General features: G+C 42.8%; 1 protein-coding gene across 6 annotated transcripts in view; it reads right to left on the reverse strand.

Annotated features, from left to right (window-relative positions):
- Positions 1-20,098, reverse strand: part of FAR2 (fatty acyl-CoA reductase 2) — a 136,166-nt gene that overhangs the window by 105,090 nt on the left and 10,978 nt on the right. Inside the window, exon 1 of one of the 6 annotated variants that reach the window (XM_051770737.1) lies at positions 18,496-18,520. The exons of 4 other annotated variants lie outside the window; for them this stretch is intronic. The gene's annotated coding sequence lies outside the window, so the exon portion shown is untranslated. Of the gene's footprint in view, positions 1-15,039; positions 15,385-18,495; positions 18,521-20,098 lie in introns of those variants that run through there. One more of the 6 variants, XM_051770736.1, reaches the window with a different exon arrangement.

The raw sequence follows: 20,098 nt of genomic DNA on the forward strand, positions 1-20,098 counted from the left end.
GTTAAAGATCATGGAGACTCCAAAGATGCAACAATTTTAATAATAAAAAAAGAACTCAGCTAATCTTGACTCCAAGGATAGAATATTATCCTCAGGCATTATTAACAGGGTCTCAATGCCATCTCCTGTGGGACAGGTGGCTGTGGGCATTGTTCTGCTCATGCACACCTGGCTGCATGTTCTGTTGGTCTGATGTGAAAGCAGTGATGGCACAACTCACCTGAACCTTCCCAGCCTGTTATGCTTTGCGCTCAATCATCTGAAATCATTCCTAGCATTCCCAGCTGTGCTGATCACCTCTGAAACAACTGATCTATAATGAGAACACTTGCCACACACACAGAGTTTTAGGATTCTGCACCCTGTACAGGCATTTACATGGTGACTAAGTTGCCACCAGTAGCACCAACTTTGCTGGCATCATTTTTACACCCCACCCATCCCTCAACCAACAACATGCCAAGAATGACAGGTAACATGACTTCAATGAGTATTGTTGCTCAGCCTGGATGGTCAGGGGGTAAAGTGAGCTCCATTCATGCAGCATGGGAATACTCCCAGTATGGGATGCAGCAGACTCACGTCCAGATGGATCTCTGCTATCTTATGCAAACACCTCTGTGCTGCATTCCCAAAAGCAGGGAGGCAAGGAAGCCCAGGGCACAGCCACCTGAGAGCTTCCAGGTGGTCCTGGCCATGTTTTCAGGCTTTATGAGCCAAGGGAGTAGTTTCAAGGCCTTCAAGCAAAGAACTGGCAGTGATGGCAGTCATGCCTGCGAGATGCAAAAGGAAAACGTGGAAGAAAAACACAGAGGGACAGAAACTGAATCAGTTAGTTCCAAAACAGAAACAGCTTTCTCAAACAGTAAATAACCAGAGAAAGGAAGGGCTCGCCTCCACTGGAACAACATAAAGTGGTACCAGTGCCTATCCAAAGACACTCATTTTGACTTGTGTGCTGCCACCCGTGGCTGTGCACACCAGAGAACAAACACATTTTTGGTGTATCTTTCACTGTTGAAAAATGAAACACCTGCTCCAAATTGTTAGATTATATCATCCCAATTCTCTTAGCCTCCTATGTGGAAAGGCTAAGAAAACTGGGATTGTTCAGCCTGGAGAAGAGAAGGCTTTGGGGTGACCTAATTGGGGCTTTCCGGTACCTGAAGGGAGCCCACAAGAGAGATGGAGAAACTATTTCCAAGGGCCTGGAGTGACAGGACAAGGGCTTCACACTGACAGAGAGTAGTGTCAGATCGAATACTGGAAAAAAATTCTTCCCTATGAGGGTGGTGAGGCACTGGAACAGGTTGCCCAGAGAAGCTGTGGCTGCCCCATCCCTGGAAGTGTTCAAGGCCAGGTTGGATGGGGCTCTGAGCAACCTGGGCTAGTGGAAGGTGTCCCTGTCCACAGCAGGGGGTTGGAATGAGATGATTTTTAAGGTCTCTTCCAACCCAAACCATTCCATGACTCCATGATTCTATATCCAACACCTGGGAAGCATTTGCTGAGCAAAGTGGTTGATTGGCCAGAGACCACCAGAATAACACAGGGCCTCCCTGTATTCCTCACATGGCACGCAGGACTCCACAGCCCAGATATGGCAACAACAGGAGCATTTCCACAGGAGGCTGCAGGAAGAAGGGAATGCTGGAAGCAGGTTCCCCAGTTGCACTGCTCCCCCATGTCCTCACACCTGTGACACAGACCAGGTCGAACCCTTCACATTACATGAGCAAGGGAACCATTGAGACACTGCCCTCAAAAGTCCCAGTGAGGTACAGAGGGTACTCCAGAGCTCACCTGCAGTATACGTAACTTGTTTGGTCTGTACGTCTCTCTCAGTATTTGTTACATCCTCCAGTGTTTCACAAGAGCCCCAAATTATGATAGGAACTTTGCCTTATCATGGGTGTGTATGGCTGCACCCACACAAAGAAGATAGACAGAAAGGCAATTTTCTTTTCCAAGCAATCCAAAGGTGGACTGAATCCATGCATCAGCATCTCTGTAGTGCAATTTAGAGTGCACTGCCCAGTTGATTGTCTTGCTGGTGTGCAAGGATGAGCAGTTTCTTCCTGACAGTTATATCTGGATCACTTTTCTCCCTTCATGGGAAAGCAGGATAACAAACCACTGCATCATCCCAGGATTGTGGTTGCTGTTGAAGAGCTGCCTTGAGGCTCGTGCCTCAAGGAACAGCAATTACCTTCACCTATTCTAGCAAGGCTCTACACTGCAGGATGATCCCGTGTCCTGCACTTGGCAAAAGGAAGGCACTGTGCCATGGAAAGATGCAAGCAACCAGTAAGACAGCATGAAACCTGGAGATCAACATTTTGAGGCTCATATAGTGGGTGGGATGATAGCAGTTGATAAAGAGAGAGAGTGGTAAGATCACACATAACAACCAGTGATACGTGTGGAAGGGTGGAGGATGATAAGATGAAGGGTTTATCACTTTATTATTGCTGTTGTCAGGAGGAAAAAAGGGTGGAAGAATATATTCTGCTGGAAGGCAGAAGGGTTCTTTAGAGGGATCTGGACAAGCTGGAGAGTTGGGCTGATTCCAAGGGGATGAGGTTCAACAAGGCCAAGTGCTGGGTCCTGCACTTTGGCCACAACAACCCCCTGCAGCCCTACAGGCTGGGCACAGAGTGGTTGGAGAGCAGCCAAGCAAAAAGGGACCTGGGAGTTTGGATTGAAAGGAAGCTGAACAGGAGCCAGCAGTGTGCCCAGGTGGCCAAGGTCAATGGCATCCTGGCCTGGATCAGGAACAGTGTGGCAGCAGGAGCAGGGAAGTGATTCTTCCCCTGGACTCAGCGCTGGTGAGGCCACACCTGGAGTGCTGTGTCCAGTTCTGGGCCCCTCAGTTCAGGAAGGACATGGAGGGGCTGGAGCAGGTCCAGAGAAGAGCAACGAGGCTGGGGAAGGGACTTGAACACAAGTCCTATGAGGAGAGGCTGAGGGAGCTGGGGCTGTTGAGCCTGGAGGAGGCTCAGGAGAGACCTCATCACTCTCTACAACTCCCTGACAGGAGGTTGTAGCCAGGTGGGGGTTGGTCTCTTCTCCAGGCAACCAGCAGTAGAACAAGAAGGCATCGTCTTAAGCTGTGCCAGGGCAGGTTTAGGTTGGATATTAGGAAGAAATTTTTTACAGAGAGAGTGATCAGACACTGGAATGGGCTGCCCAGGGAAGTGGTGGATTCTCCATCTCTGGAGTTTTTTAGATGAGACTGGATGTGGCATCAGTGCCATGGTCTGGTAACCACGGTGGGGTTGGATCAAGGATTGGACTTGATGATCTCAGAGGTCTTTCCTAACCCGGTTGATTCTATGATTCTATGATTACAGATATCTAACACAAGATGCATAGTCTTTCCCACTTTACAACCTTTTCCCCTACAACCTTAATTCTTAATTAGTCTTACCACTCAACTGATCAGGTGGGAAAGGAAGATGGAAAAAAGGTGGCAGGCAGAGGTTTTATACTAACAGGTATCTACCAGTATTTTAAGAAAAAAGGACAAAGAAAGCAGTAGAAAGATGTCAGCTAAGTGCACACAGTGTTTGCTAAGCATAAATATGCTTTTTCCCAGTGAAGACCCTTAACCTTTAGCCTCTCTTGGAAGAAACAATTTACAGTCAAAACTTTAGCGCTAATAATTTTTTCAGTGATTTAAGAAGTTTCCCTTGGTATTCATACAGTTTGGTATTCTGTATGCATTTGGGCTTCAGTGCCTAACAAATGGAGATAACTGTGAGTCAGGGAATTTCCTTTGTGTGATTTAAGACTTCGATTTCTTTAGAGCTACATTTACAGGAGTGAAACTATCCCTTCCAGGGTTTAAAAGGTGCAATTCTCAGCCCAGCTAAGAATCCACACAAAAAAAATTCAAAACCCAAGGAGGTGACATTATGGCTGGCAGGAAACAACAACCCGTCTTTCTTCAGAGAAACAGTGCTTTTTGTTCTGTTAATCTATTTCAGAAACTTCACTTGCTTGGTGCAGAAAGCTACAGAAAACCCTATTTTCCAATTTGCATCACTAAATTTCTCCATGGGCCCAGGACCCATCATTTAAGTCTGCACCAACACAAAGCAAGGACACAGCTCTTGATTGGAAAAGCCCAACTGTTCAAAGAGCACCTGGAAAGAAGGACATTTTGACAGTGAAAGTATGCAAATCTGGAAGAAAATACATTCCAATTAGCTCTACTTAATACCTTTTAACAGGAACAATGATTTATGTATGGCAGTTTTGTAACTAATTGTATGTACATATTTGACACACCCAGTGTGACACAATATCACATGAGCTTTTATAACAGCTACCTAGGGGGAAAAAAAAGCATACCTGTAAATATCATGAATTTGTAATTTTCTTTTACTAGTAGGGATACATGCATAGAAATGAAAAAATTATTCACATCTTCTATAAAAAAAAAATAAAAAGAAGAGTCACAAGCCAACAATCTATAACACAATTCTGCTTATTTTAGGACATTGTGGGGGAGGGGGGAGCAAAGGAAAAACTTCCTGTAAATCTCATTTATGGAAAATATGGCATTATATAAAAAGCCAATCACAACAGGATTCCTTCCATTTCTCAGATACCTTGAAATGCTTCCAATGCTTGTACCTGGACTGGTAGAATTAGGAAGTCACATTAAGAGTTATTTTTAAGGAAGATTTACAACTTTTTAACAACTTCTAGTTAAGTTTCCCACTCTTCTATGGTATTGCTGTGAAACATCTTAAAAGAGCATTCAGCGACTGCCTCCAGCTCTCCCTGTCTTTCTAGTTTTCATCTTTCACAGAGGTACTACAGCTACTAAGGAAAACTTAGTTTAGCTCTCCAGTTTAAAAGAGCCATAGGTGCCTGAAACAGTTAATTCTTACCATCTCCAGCAACTGTATTTGCTATGTGTACATCCTGCACATTAAGGACAATAAAACTCCAGGTAGCCTTTGACCTGTGAAATCAGCGGCTCTGAAGGACGAGCCAGGAAAAGGAGCAGCTGCTCAGTTTTCTCTGCTTGAAGTCACTCTGCATAGCATACAATAAAGATGTTCTCAGCCTGACCCTATCAAATTGGCAGAAAACAAACACTCTCCTGACATCTCTTTCCTGATTTTCTGCCACTGATCCAGGTGCCCCAGACTGTGGCCAAAGACCACTCCTGGAGGGGTCTATGAATCACTGCCAAAATCTAGAAAGAACACATGAAGATGAACGTATTTTAAGTTTCACAAATCAAAAAAAGAAAAAAGTTCACAAATGCTGCTTACGCCAATTTGATCAATTTACTGCTTGGGAAAGGAACAGATTCATACTGTGCACCACACCAGGTGTTGAGGCTGGAAGGCAGGGAGCGTAAGAATTTATAGATGCTGGTACCTTCTGCTGTCTTCCATGTCAATCTAGCTTGGGGCAATATGAAACACATAAAACAGCCAGTAAATTGAGTAGATGACAAGTTCTTGGTACTTGTTTGAATTTCCCATGTCTTTGCCCTTGGGTTTGATGTTGTAATTCAGAAGTGCTCTCATGTTATCACTGCTACATACTCTTATCTAAACTAAGCCTCACCCCTTGAAGCTTTCATGCTCTCCTTTTTTTTTTTTATTTTGGTAGATGCACAGTTTAGAGACAAATACGAAATAAAACCAGACCTCAAGATGAAAGAACCTCCCACCCCAAAAAAACCCCCAAAAAACCAGCTACCTTTAAACACAGTTATCTTTTCAGGCTGAGAGAGAAGTCACAACAACCTTGATGTATTACCACCACTGAGACACAAGATGAAGTTCCTGTGGTGTTGCTGTTGTCACATGTGGTCTGTTTCTATTAAGTCTGTCATGCTGGGATGCTGCATACACATTAAGAATTACTGCTTTGCACTGCTTTTTTCAGAAGGTAAAATACCATGTCTGGCAGAAGCTGTGAGACAGTTCTTACTGCATGATGTCTGGGACCAAAAGAAAAGATATTCCTTCTCTTCTTTCCTTCTCCTTTCTATGGTAAAAAATTTTTCAAAAGATGGTAAAAGAGGGCATTCCTGTTGATCATTTCTTATGCTTATGAGTGCAAACAAAATAATCCCTTAATAAATAAGTAAATAAAATACTTTAGGAAACACAAGACAAATATGAAACAAATCCAACCGAAAAAATGTGCATAAACCTTTTCTAGTTTATTCGCCTTTGATTTTGCAGCAAGTACATTTCCATCCCTAAGACCTGCTAGAGGGCAAAACATGGGAGGATAATGGGACAATTAAAAGTGTTATCAGGCTTTTAAAAAAGCGAGACAAAGCAGTATGGGCCAAATTGCATGATCACTGTAAAGAAGACAAAAGTTGAAAGTCAGCCTGAACACACAGTCATGATGACACTGTGGTTAAGTGGTACATTTATCCCTAATTCCAATGACCATTAATTCTAACAATTGTTCAACTGAGCTAAACCCCTTTAGAGTTAAAAACAGGCGTTAGCAGCCTGGTAGGGCTGTAAAAAAACCCACCTTCTATCCTCTTACAGATGTTAAAACAAATTAGGAAAGAGTTGTTTAACTTACAAGCAGGGGCACATATACATTATATGGTCATAGAACCATGGAATAGTTTGGGTTGGAAGGAACCTTAAAAATCATCTCATTCCAACCCCCCTGTCATGGGCAGGAATACCTTCCACTAGATCAAGTTGCTCCAAGTCCTGTCCAGCCTGGCCTTGAACACTTCCAGGGATGAGGCAGCACCAACTTCTCTGGGTAACCTGTGCCAGGGCCTCACCACCCTCACAGGGAAGAATTTCTCCCTAATATCCAATCTAAACCTGCTCTGATTCTGTGTGAAGCCATTTCTCCTTGTCCTGTCACTCCAGGTCCTTGGAAATAGTTTCTCCATCTCTCTTGTGGGCTCCCTTCAGGTGCTGCAAGGTCCCAACTAGGTCACCCCAAAGCCTTCTCTTCTCCAGGCTGAACAATCCCAACTCTCTCAGCCTTTCCTCACAGCAGAGCTGCTCCATCCCTCTGATCACCTTGGTGGCCTCCTCTGGACTTGCTCCAAAAGATCAATGTTGTTTCTGTGCTGGGGACCCCAGATGCTCTGTTCAATGCTAGTTTGCAGCATTACTGTGCTCCTGTAGGTCGACGGTCAGTAATTCTTAGGGGAAGACTCTTCTGATTATTTGTAATTACTATTTTTATCAGTATTTGTATTCAAAAATGCTCCTGTATATTCACAGCAAGATGTAGGAATGACCCTGCAGCTCTCGGCTGCAGTGCCCTTCCAGGAAGACTGACACATGGATCCAGCATTAAAACAACCTCCACGACCCTTTCAAAGAAAATTTTTTTAAAAATGGACAACAATAACACAAAAAAAACCCCTTCCTAAACTATGCAAAATACCTGCAATTTCAGTTTTTGACTCAGTCTGCCCCTCCCAAGAAAAACCCACAAATGTCTCAATACGCCAGACGAGGATCCTCGGGAAGGACCCTCCCAGCTGTCTGCTCCATCGCCCCTGGTGAGGGGAATGTTTGCAGCCTCGAGGGCTGAGCTCACAGCCTCCCACAGTTTTGTCCCTTCCCCTCTCCCTGACAAACTGCCCAGTGTCCAGGGGCAGGTGATGCCAGTGCCGCCCACAGAGCGACAGCGTTCGGGGGCTGCGGATCCTTCGGAGACAGGTCGAAATGTGCCAGAGCAGAACACTTGCAAGACTTGTTTTAGTGGAATTTGTCCAACCAGATCTGATTATCAGATCTCCATTTGCCGTATATGTAAATGTAACTGGCCTGGGCTGTAAAACACAGTGCCTGGGTGCCTGGCCAAGTGTCAAAACAGTTTCAAAGGCCCCATTTTGAGTAAAAGCGACTTTGAAGTTGAGGTGGTTGTTTTGATTCTCCCTGGCACTTACGGGGGGCGGGTCTTGGACAAATGAAATGTATGACAAGAAATCATCTGATGTTTATAAATTCAGAAACAGTTCAGAGTTAAAAATCAGGTAGACAGAATGACAAACCAAGTTATTGTATTCTCTTCAAGCCAGCCTGCAAACTGACTTAGAATTCTAAGTTTCCTATTTCCTTCTGCACAGTTCCATTTAGAATTAGTAAAATATGAGTTCCTAACTTTTCTATCTCTATCCAAAGCCTGACTTGTGAAACGAATTTTTAACAGTAGCTGTAAAAAAGTGTTCAGTTGTCTGAAAGGGAGCCCGTGAGAGATATGACTATGTTCCATAATGTTATTAGGTTTTAGCTGTTCTCATGAATCACAGAAATGATACAGTAGTGCTCAGCTTCAAACCCAGTTAGGAATTATGGAGAGGGTGCTGCCCTTTCCAATTTCCAAATGCACATTTACCAGGTCGTGAAGGCCTTTTACAGTCTAGTGAAGTTTTAATTCTAAAAGATACAGACATATAGCTTAGTGTAAGTGGCATCTTCAGTCTTTCTCTGTTTTCTTATCTTCTCCAAAACAGCTCTGAGAGCTAAGCACGTGGATTCTGCAAAGCACTGCGCTCTCATCTCTCATTTATATCAACTGTTCAGCTCTGAGTAGCAGTTTGGTATTCGCCATGTCAGCAGCACTGCCCTCCAGGAGCTGCATCCCTACCCAAACCTCAAAAGAAAGAACCACTTCTTGGCACAGGCAGCTCCTCACAAGCTGCTCTGCTTCCTGCCAACCACTCTGGGTTGAGCCTCAGCTTCCAGCACTCAGCGACAGACGATGCTGCCGACAGGAGCACAACTGATGCTCTCGACCCTCCCAGTTCCTCTCTTGTCTCAGAGCCACATCCAGAAATAGCTGCAAAGATCTGCAGTGGCTTAGGTGAAGAGCAGCTCATGCTCTGGTAGGATTTTTAGGGCACAACTGGAAGGCATCTTCTCACAATGCCTTAACTTTTGCCTTGGAGGGAACTGCTCAGTGGAAGCTGTTTGCTTTTAACACCCATTCCACAACATCATCTGTGGCACCCACAGTTTACCATCTCCACAGGCACAGAGCTGTGGAGCTCCTCTTGGCTGTCAAGCATCTATTTGACTCGGATCACACTGAAGCATGTTTTGCACAACTGGGCCAAAAAGCGGTTATGCTTTAATCTGCTGTTTGGCAAGGGAAGAAAAACCAACCACCAAAAAACCCCAAAGCAAACCACATCCGAAACTAGGTTTAACTGCAAATTAGCAAGGACAGCTGAGTGGTGTTAGTACAGCCACAATTCAACAGAGGAGAGTCAACAGTTCACCAGAGACTCACTCAAGATACATAATTTTGTAATTAATGACGCTGTTTTCAGTACTTTAGGGTACAGTGTGTGTCACTCCTCCGGGAGTGAAACACAGGTTTTCTGGTTTTATTTAGGCACGCTGCTGACCACAATTACAGGAAAAGAAATTATGCATATGTATCTCCTCTACATTAATGTTCTTTGAAAAGTCTTCCAAACTTCCCAAACACCAGGTGTCCAAACCACTACACCAGGTTACCAAATTCAAACATGCTATAGACCATACCCTATGTAACAGTATACCACTTTATTAGAGTAAACCCAAACCAACCAGAAAAACCTCATCACCAGGGTAGCTCTGCTGCCACTGGAAAATCACAGCAGAAACAAAGGGATGAGCAGCAGCAGCAAGCTCATCTCAGGAATGCTGGTGATAACCTTGGGGCATGAAGTGGAAGGATTTTTCTAAGTTCATGATACAGTTGTAAGCTTAGCACTCATAAAAGCTTACATAAGCAAAAGATGAGGAAATAAGGCAATTCATATGGGGATACAGCCCTAAGTCTGCTGAAATGGGTGCTCGTGGTCTATAGTTTGAGTAGTACTGAATTCCCACAGCTGCTGCATCAAAGCCATAGCATCCCTTAGCCAGCATGGAAGTGCATGTTCTTTGATTATTTCTGGGCAGACTGCAATCATCTTTAAGATAAGTGACATTATGCACAGCTGGTGTAAATACTCCTCAACTGTCAGGGTGCCTTTCCACTTCAAGTACTATTTCCTGAACTCATTTCTTTTAAAAGAAACAATGCATCTGAATTTCTTACATCTAGAATTCATGCTAGAGCATAATTTTTAAAGCTTTCTATGAGCATGAAGAGTTTAAAAGACCATTACAGAAATGACTGTGTTGTTAGGAAACCTCTTCAAGACAATTAGAGAGAAATTTCATAACACTTGTTTTTGGCACATACTTTCTCCTTGCTCACTACACTTCATAAACTACAAATTGGTCTAATTTTATTGGCCTCATCTGAAAAATCATTGCTAGAGTTTCATAATGAATGAGCTAGTAAGAGAATTACAAGGACATACTGCATGCCATAACATAGCAAAGAATAAGACAGAATGACCTCATTAAATCCATGAATTTAGAGAGTGTTCCTGTTCAGGGCAGCATCTGAAGCATTTCTTTCAAATGGAAACAAATTATAAAGTTCTAAAAGGCTACAGTTCAGAGAGATTTAGAATTATATGTACCTGTTTAGACAACAGTTTCTTCATCATGGCTGGGCTTCGCGAACAAAGATTTGGGAAGGGCTCTACCCACGTTTGTTACAAGCACGTTGGTGGCTAAAAAGGCCAATGCGAGATAGACAGGTCCGACTGCAAAAGGCACAGCAGAAGGACTCCTTAGGTGGTAAATTCTGCAAGGCACGATTCTTTCTGCGCTGTCTTTTCTCCTCAAGGGTGATCCTGCGTGTGTTCTCAAAAGCATCCGCAGCGTTATAGATGGTGTGTCTCCAGGCCTCCCGACTGGAGGCCAGAGTGTAGACAACAGTGCTTTACCTGAATATGAATCACAGGTGTAAACAGAAGACACGGAATAATCAAAAGCCCAAGATGCTTAAATGTAAAATATTAATAAATAAAATACCTATGATAATTCACACTTGGAGTGAGCTTCAGCACCTTTGCACTTCACAGTCAGGTATAGACTGTAAGTACCTGCACAAGTCTGCATGAAAAGAACATCGCTGACACTCATTTTGAGTGTCACTCGCAGGGTTGTTGTTGTGCATTCCACACTTTCATCCCTTCTTTTCCTGTTGATGAACACCCATCTGCTTTCTCTTAGAGGAAACTTGTCAGACAGCAAAGTCAAGATGTTCCAAAACATTTCACTTCACTTGGGCTGTGGCAAATAGTCAAAACAAAGATTGCAGCACTACACGCTGGTACAAATTTGCAACTAAAAACCATTACACTCCATGATGCTTTTAATGAAAAAGAAAATGCAAATAAATTGGTCTATAAATCAAAACACTACACACTAGATATGGAAGTCCTTGGAACAGAGACAATAAACATTCCCTTCTCAAGAGGAAAAAAAACCAAACAATAAAACAAACCCCTCAGGAGATGCTTACCTATAGGATTGCTAGATCTTAACTTTAATGTTCAGCGTGACTGTGTTGAAATGCATTATTCTAGCAGCTGTGAGATTAACTAAGATTAAATCACCAGCAGCTAAATAGTGTTTATTAGAAAATAAAACTGCACAATGCCTACAGTCTCACACTAGAAGCAACATAAAGTTAATTCACTTTGAAATGTTAACTACCTAGACCAAATTTGCTAAAAGGTGTTTAGACATACACTACTTAAACCTGAAGTTTATAGGTGATTGTTACATGACGCTGAGTAAAACTCGTTATATTTCCCTTTCCATCTCTTGCAACATTCAAGAGACAAGCTCAAAATGAAAACTGAGGAAAACAAGGGGTTGTAAGAAGACTGATAAATTAAAATTCTTGCTCACACATGAACCAGCTGGTTCTCTTCTCATCCCTTTCTACTTCTAAGATACAAGAAACCGAAGTCTGAGGAGCATACCACCAAAAAATCAGCGTTATGGTAAAAGCTTTGAGTTCAAACCAGCACTGTGCTCCAAGGAAAAAAGGGGCTCAAGTTTTCCCAAATCAACCAAACCAGAAAGATCAAAACGAAAACCATACAGAGTTCAGCTGAACCTTGTTCTGACCTTTTTGGGTCAGCTCTGATTGTATTTCACATCAAGAATAACCCAAAAGATCAAAAGCATTACATTTTCTGGCAAATTTTGTACCCATAGCATAACAGTTTTTGCAGTAAATTAATCATTATGTGACTTCAGTGGCTTTTTCCCTCAACTAAGTAAAAGAAAGAAACATTGCCCTGCTTATAAGCAAAATGAACGGACAGTTTATGTACCGAGAAAGTTGCACAATACCGAAGAACCAGTAGACATCATCCAACACATTTATAACATATTTAACATATAACATATTATAACATAACATATTTAGCCATAGCTAAAATCTGTTATAGACTATGTCCATATTAGAATATCCCTGTCCTTAGTAATACCACACTAGTCCTGTGTGGAACAGCCACTTCCCGGACTCCCTGATTATAAGAGCAGAATTCCCGTGTAACCTCAGTTACTGCAGTGAGAAGACTGAAGCTTATGAATTCAAACAGATTTGCTCAATTGTCCTATTGTTTTCTTATTCAGTACTTTCTCCTTATTTTTGAGGACATGATTTATGTTTCCTGAACAGCCAAGCTTGGCAAAACTAGTGTCACTTGAGGATAACAGAATCCAAGGAGAACCATTCCTGAAGCTAAATCAAAATGTCTATGAGTCAGGCTCAGAGGAAGGGTTCCAAGGTCCAACTCATCTGCTCAGTTTATAGGATTCGTTAAACAAAGCTAAATTTACAGTTAGCAAATTTAAAAAGTGACAGTTCGCTGCCCAGTTGTATTTACACAGCACTTGATACACTTATTTAAGCAAGAAAATGAAGTATTTTCAACAACTTAAAAACCCTCCAAACTACTACAGTTGACAAGTTTAATACCTGAATGAAAACCAATCACTTAAGTCTTTAATAAACTTATATCCAGAATTTTCCTTCCAGTTTGTAGCATCCAGGAACTATTTTTCTCAGGCACTTGGAGGAAATGCAAGGCACTTTTGAGGCATTGGATCTATCCATGTAATTATGAGGTAGGAAAGCATGCTACCTTTACTGAGCTTTTGAATTAGTCTGGCTCATAAAAACACCCTGACTGCCTTCACAATTAGGACATTTAGTAAGATGGTATAAAATGGAAAACCAAAGAAAGTTTTGCCTTCAAACTTCGCCAAGTTGTGTTTCTGCAGCTTGTTGAGCTTGCAGCGTGTGCAGCCTGACTCTGTCTCATGGTGGGAGGCCACAGAAACACAGATTGCTGCTCTAATAATGCTTTGTGGTTTGGGTTTTTGCTGTTGCTTAGCAGTTATGAAAACAATCCACTTGACAAGGTCAGAACTCATGACCGAGAAAGGTGGCGAGCAGAGCAGAAGTTACATATACAGCCCCATCTTCTGAAGTACCAGTTAAGGGCTTAGAAAGAATGTTGCTGTGGTCATGATATCCAAGTTATAAATGCTGTATTCTCTACTAGGAAACCAGAACAAACCCTGACACTTTTCTGATCCCCTAAGTTACCCCACACTGATGCACAAAAGAGATTTCTGCAGTCTGGTTACCAAGTCCTCTGCAACTGTAGTTTACTTGAACACCTTTTTTTAACCGTGAAAAAACTAAACCAAAAATCTTCTGTTACCATAAACCAATGCAGATCATTCATTCTGCTGAACTTCCACTGCAGATCTAATCTGTTACTCCTAAAAATAATAACAAAATATTAAATGACACGATCCAGGTTATCCCACACCAATGGGAAAGACAGACTCTGCACTAGCATTGGGGAAGTCTGATATGTCAGGGTCCTGTGGGGCACATGTTAAGTTTTCAGGTCAGGAGGAAAGCAAACATTCCATACCCATCATCTCACAGGTAGGCTCTGCAGGGAGGCAAAACCTGGCTTGCAGCACAGTCCCATGGAATGATGCCTCTCCAGCTCTACCAGCTCGCCATGAGCAGCAGCCTGGAGCTGGAGAGAAGCCATCCACAAACACAGAATTTTAGGGAAGAGAGGCCAATGGACCGAGTCTTACACATGAAGCACGAGATTCAACAGACCTGTTGTGACAGGTGGCTCACTGCCTTTGGGACCCACTTTTAGGTATGTTTTTGCACATATAAATTTTTGCCTACCAACGCTGTGTTATACTTTGTAATCTCATGCTGGTATTCATATAAAATTTCCATTATGAACAGTTTATACAAACACATATATAAAGTTCCTGCTGGCTCCGGGAATAACCAGCTTGTAACCACCTTAACTATAAGATTTAGAGACATTGGGGTGTTTCTGACAACTCTGAGATGTCCAGACAGTGCTGCTGCTGTCACACAGCAACCAGTTTCATTTTAAACATGTTCAGGTCCAAAAAACTCATCTGTGCAATGTGATGCTCCCTGATGATAAAGCATTAGCCACATGCTGCACTCCCTCTCCTCTCCAGCAACACAAGTGATTTTACCTCTACCCTACATGTCTTCACGGCATAACAACAATCTCTTTTTAATTTATGGTCTCGGATGTCAAGCACGCAAAGAGGTATTAAGGGCTCTTCTGCAGGGGCAATTTTAGGAGAGGGACAACTAAGTTACAGGCTGAGGTTTAGATGAGTCTGTTCTCAGAACTCACTGAAAATAGAGAGCAGGGGTGGGATCATATTAGCAGCATCACTATGGTACAAGGGGCCCAGAAACACTTCTCATCTATTCTGTGGAGGCAAAGGTCCTTCACTAAACTGTATTTACATTATGGCTTAAAAGCTTTGAATCTCTCAAATAAAACCCAGTCCAAAGTCTAAGCACAAGGGGGAATTTAAAATGAACAAGCCCTATATTACAAGACAAACAGAACCAAGATATCCTGGTAAAGTTACAATTTATTTCAAAACTACGTGCCTATCACTCATGACTGCAAACCCAGCTGGGATTTGCTGGCTGGGCTGCTCAGAGAAGAAACAGCAGATCATATCCAAGGAATTCAAACTGATTTATATTTTTGTTTTCATAACAACGACCCCTCAGCTTCCAGATCAAAATGTGATTACACGTGATTGATTACACTCTTACCTTGGCTGCTGTCACTCTGTAGTTTTTAAGTTCATTTCATAAATCCTCTTGCATAATCCACGAGGTTTAAGCAGAATCAGTTTTATACATTCTAATTCCTAGGGGTTTGTGGGTTTATGCATTTTTAACAATGAGATTGGCTGGCTCCAGTCAAATACAGTTCACTTTCAGGCAGCATATCCAAGAGAAAGGTAAAAAGCATATTAGGGACAGCAGCACAGGGTCTCCTAAACAGCAGGAGAGGCAGCATGAATGAACAGGTAAACCCTGCCAGACACAGGATGCCACCTCAGGTGACTGATCTGCCCTAGCTCTGACCTACTGAAGGACACCTGCCTGAATGCAGTGCCAGAGCAGACACAGCCCCAAGTTACTGCAGCCCCCGGGACCCAGACGCTGCACTTCGCCCTCTCGGGCCTCATAGTGTGGAAACTCCCCAGCTGGCAGAAAGCTCTTGGCTCAGACAGCAGGGACAAGCTGCAAAGCTGCTTTTGGGGTATCACCAGCCCTGTGGGGCTGAGGAGGTGCCTCATCAGGGCTCTGCAGTGAGGGAGCCCCCAGGAACCAGCGCGCTCTGTGCGAAACAGCGAGCTGAGCAAAGCCCTCGGTGCCACAGAGGCTGTTCCACGGCACCACTCGTGTCGCCAGGGTTGCTCCATTCCACACACTCAGTTTGTGCCGACACTGCAGTACTGAACTCCCCGAGAAAACAGACATTTCTCAGCGAAGTTAGCACTGCCCAGGCCCTAAATAAGAACATCTGCAAGGCCCAGTGAAGATCACCAGAAAAAAATGTGATCTTTTGGTGGTGATTTGCTTCCTACACGCTCTACTTCGAGAGCTTTTGTGCACACACTTACTCCCTGGCTGCTGCTCCTACTTCTGGACTGAAAACAAATACGAACATGCACATATCCTCGTTACATAAACAGTAAGATTTACACAAGAAACGTTTGTCAGGAACATATTCTTTCTGAAATATATGTAAATAATTTCCTTTTTTCATATTTGTCTCCTCTGAGATCTAGACTAGGTCCTAATTATTCCCTTGTGAAAATTTATCCAGCAGAGGCAGAGATGTTCCTAACCAAGAACCTTTCCAGTAATGCTGGCACAGTGAATGCTGATGCTTAAACTAAGCTCCAATAGACATTTTAAATCCAGAGAGTGAAAAATTGTGTTCACATCTAGCAACAAATTACTGAAAAAACGATAATTTCCTAAATAAAATTATTTTGCTGAAATGAAGATCAAAGCTTGGAGGGGAATGACTAGGAAAAAAAAGCAAGTATTTATTTCATTTGACATTAGGAGTTCCATTGCTAAATACAGGTATAATTACCACATATAAGATCAATGGCAACTTTCGCAATTACAGTCATGGTTTGGAGGGAAGTGTTGTTATGGCAATACCAACCACAGGAAGGAAATCCACATCTACTCAGAGCAGGATTTCTACATGGCATTATTTTTATGGCATAGCACTCCACCAAAAAAGAGTGCAGTAAATCAACAGTAATGCCTATTTTAATCACACAGGCGTAGTCTGGAAAAGCATTTCACAGAAATATACTGAATGAGGAAATGCAAGGCAGGCCATGACCACATGGTAATTAAGCTTTAGTTTGGTGTAGTACCTTGACTCAGCTTACATCAGCTAAAGTCAAGAGTTTAAACCCAAGCTTTTCCAGGTCCACTTCTCCTGGATTAAGAACATAAAATGTTTAGAGGGTTGGCAATTTTTTTTTCCTGTTCCCTGTATAATCCCAAGCAACTTAAATGAGATCTGATCCCCCTTAAACTGGCTTGACTCAACTCCGCAGGGTTTCTTGGCTCAGGCATTAAGTGAAAGAAATAAAACTGGTTTGGGACTGGAATCAGCCCTGAAGTGATATAGGCACATCTGCATGCTCCTACCCTGATGTAGCTGACATCAGTGTTTATCTGGGAGCCAGATAAACCACAAAGGATGACCAACATAGGATTGCAACACCTTTTCCTGGCCAGCCTCAAGGGAGGGCTGGTGCCCAGGGTACACCGAAATTCCCACCCACAGGCTTCTGGCAATGGGACTTGGGCTGTGGGTTTGGGGAACCAGGACTTTGGGTGTTTCTTTCTGTCTTGTCAAAGGTTGACCCCATTCTGTCTGCACTCCTACCTTGGATTACTGATAAAATCATACTCCCAATTATCCTGGCTTTTAGTGGACTACTTTCCCCCCTTTCCATGAGTTGGTTTCTTCAATTAAATCTTGCAGCACTCACACTCAATCACAGATCTAAAACAATTATCAATTCAGTTGAAAACAGGCAATCATCAACACTGATCTGAGAAAATAGATCTATTATGATTTTGACAGCTGATTTTCTCACCTCTCTCTTTTATTTTTGACAAATTAATTTGCAAAACAGATTTCTATACATTTCTGCAGCTCCTGGAACACCTACGAAGAGAGACGTAATGGCTACAATAGATGTAATGCTCAATAAATAATTCAAATAAAATACAAATTAGTTGGGTTACTATGGACATGTGAACATTGTATTTATTTCCAAGGCATGCCAAAGGAGCAGAGAATTTGAAAATGGCTAAGCAAGACAATGATTACTTTCGCATTCTCTTCACATTTGGAAACAAATATGATAAATAATATTTCTGGGGATTGTGGAAGGCTGACTGGCCTAAAGTTTCCTGAACTACTCTTCTTTCTCTTTGTAAAGATAGTTATAATGATAGCCCTTCCCTAGTCACCTCTACTATTCTTTTTTAACAGAGAATTGCAACTGCAGAATTGCAATTGCATGATCTGTGTCTTCCAGCATCCCAGCACAAATCCCACCCAGCCTAACGGATTGGAACTTAACCACCTTTTCTAAGTAGTCCTGAAGAGTAAAATATTCTGTGTTTCCTGTGCAGCACTGCTTAATTATGCTCTCCTAGGCAATCTTTGCTTTTGTACAAAGCCATATTTGGAACAGGAACGTACCATGCCCCTTGCTCGGTGGGCCACACTGCAAGACTCAATTCCACACTGCTTCAGCTCTGCAAACACAGTATTTATCCTCACCTCACCCCTATAAAATAGGAAAGGGCTCTACTCCCCATCTTAATGAGTAGACATCTAGCAAAAAGTACTTGCCTCAAGTAACCAGTGATATTGGAAAGCAGAGAACCCAAATATTCAGAGCACTAGGCCTCTAAATACTTATTAAGGGAGAAGAGAGAGCTGAGAAATCCCCACAGCACAAAGACCCTACCCTTAACAGTATCTCCAAAGTACCTGAAGGAATGAAGAATAACTTACCTTTCTGACACATGACCTTATTTAAAATGACTAAGTTCCGTGTGGATTCTGCTAGGAGGTGGTTCCTTCAGGGGAAGGAGGGAGACCCAGAAAGAGTCCCCTTCACTGACATTAGAGATCTCATTGCTGTCTTGACAAACCTGCCAGGTTACCTTCCAGAATGCTCAATGCAAGACTGTCACCCCATTCTTCTGACTTCACCAGGGATCTACCATCTGCTGCAGACTTGTCACTACTTGCTTCTGAGTTGAGAAAACAAGAAGACCCAAATGCTGTCTTATGGCAGTGCTTCCAGAGGTCTTCAGCAAACCCCACCATGCTGTTGCCAACTTTCAGTGTTCAATCAGAACAAAAGAAGGGAAGCCATCTTCACCATATGCAGTTTTTAAACACCAATCACTACTGTATGTGTTAATTCAACACATGCACTCTGTTACAGAATCACAGGATGGATCAAGCTGGAAGGGACAACAGTGGATCATCTGGTCCCACCTCTCTGCTCAAGCAGGGTCATCCCAGAGCACATGGCACAGGATTATGTCCAGATGGTTCTGGAATATCTCCAGGGAGGGAGACTCCACACCCTCTCTGGGCAATCTGTTCAGTGCTCGGTCACTGCACAGCAAAGAAGTTCTTCCTCATGTCCAGCTGGAACTTCCTGGGCATCAGTTCCTGCCCGTGGCCTCTTGTGCCATTGCTGGGCACCCCCGAGCAGAGTCTGGTCCATCCTCTGCCCCCTCCCTGCAGACACTGACACACATGGATGAGGTCCCCTCTCAGTGTCTCCTCTGGAGGCTGAACAGCCCCAGCTCCCTCAGCCTTTCCTCCTCAGGGAGATGCTCCAGTCCCTGAATCATCTCTGCAGCCTCTGCTGGACCCGCTCCAGGATCTCCATGTCCCTCCTGTCCTGAGGAGCCCAGGACTGGACACAGCACTCCAGATGTGCCTCACCAGGGCTGAGGAGAGTTAATTTCATGTTCTTTGTTAACAGTGAAGTGGGAAACACAAGTGCAAAACACTATCCTGCTCCTCTTCATTCAGCGTTTGGCACACTGGCAGACCTCCATATCTGATTTGAAATCTACCACATTTACCTAATTTCCACACACTTTGTACCTGGGATTATCACTCACATGCTTTGCTTTGCTCCCTTTGCTTTCAGGTACTAATGCCACGCTCTTACAAGGAAAATGCACATCTCCAATAAGCATATGAGTAAACACAAAGTACAGACACAAGAGACTTTCTATACCAATAAAATCAGCCTGCTCTGGCAGAAAACATTCTCAAGAGGATAGAGACCACTTAACCTGTGGCCAAGAATATCTTGGTTTTGTATCATGCAGTTCTGGTGCAGAAATAGTATTATAATTCTTATGTTTATCCTGAGATATCAGAACATATGTTTCCTTGATAACACTATACATTATATTTATTTGCAATGTAATAAAGAAATTACTTAATCAATGAAGAAATGCTCAACACAAAAACATGAGTTCTACAGTTGTATGTTTAAAACTTATGAATAAGAGGACAATGAAAACAGAAAGCTGACATTTTAATCTTGCAGTCAGATTCCTTCAGAATTTGCTTTTTAAAGGAAAGAAGGTCAACTTCCATAAAGCATGGGAAATGCAGCATTTAAAAAAGCTAAGGCAATGAAGTATGACTTTTTCATCACAGAATTAGTTATCCTTAATGTATTTCCCTGCCCTTAATCTTCCTGAATCTTCAAAATGAGCGTCAAATAGATGC

Source organism: Manacus candei, unplaced genomic scaffold (genome assembly GCF_025592945.1).
Source record: "Manacus candei isolate 608988 ecotype Guabito, Panama unplaced genomic scaffold, ASM2559294v1 h1tg000124l, whole genome shotgun sequence".
NCBI lineage: Eukaryota > Metazoa > Chordata > Aves > Passeriformes > Pipridae > Manacus > Manacus candei.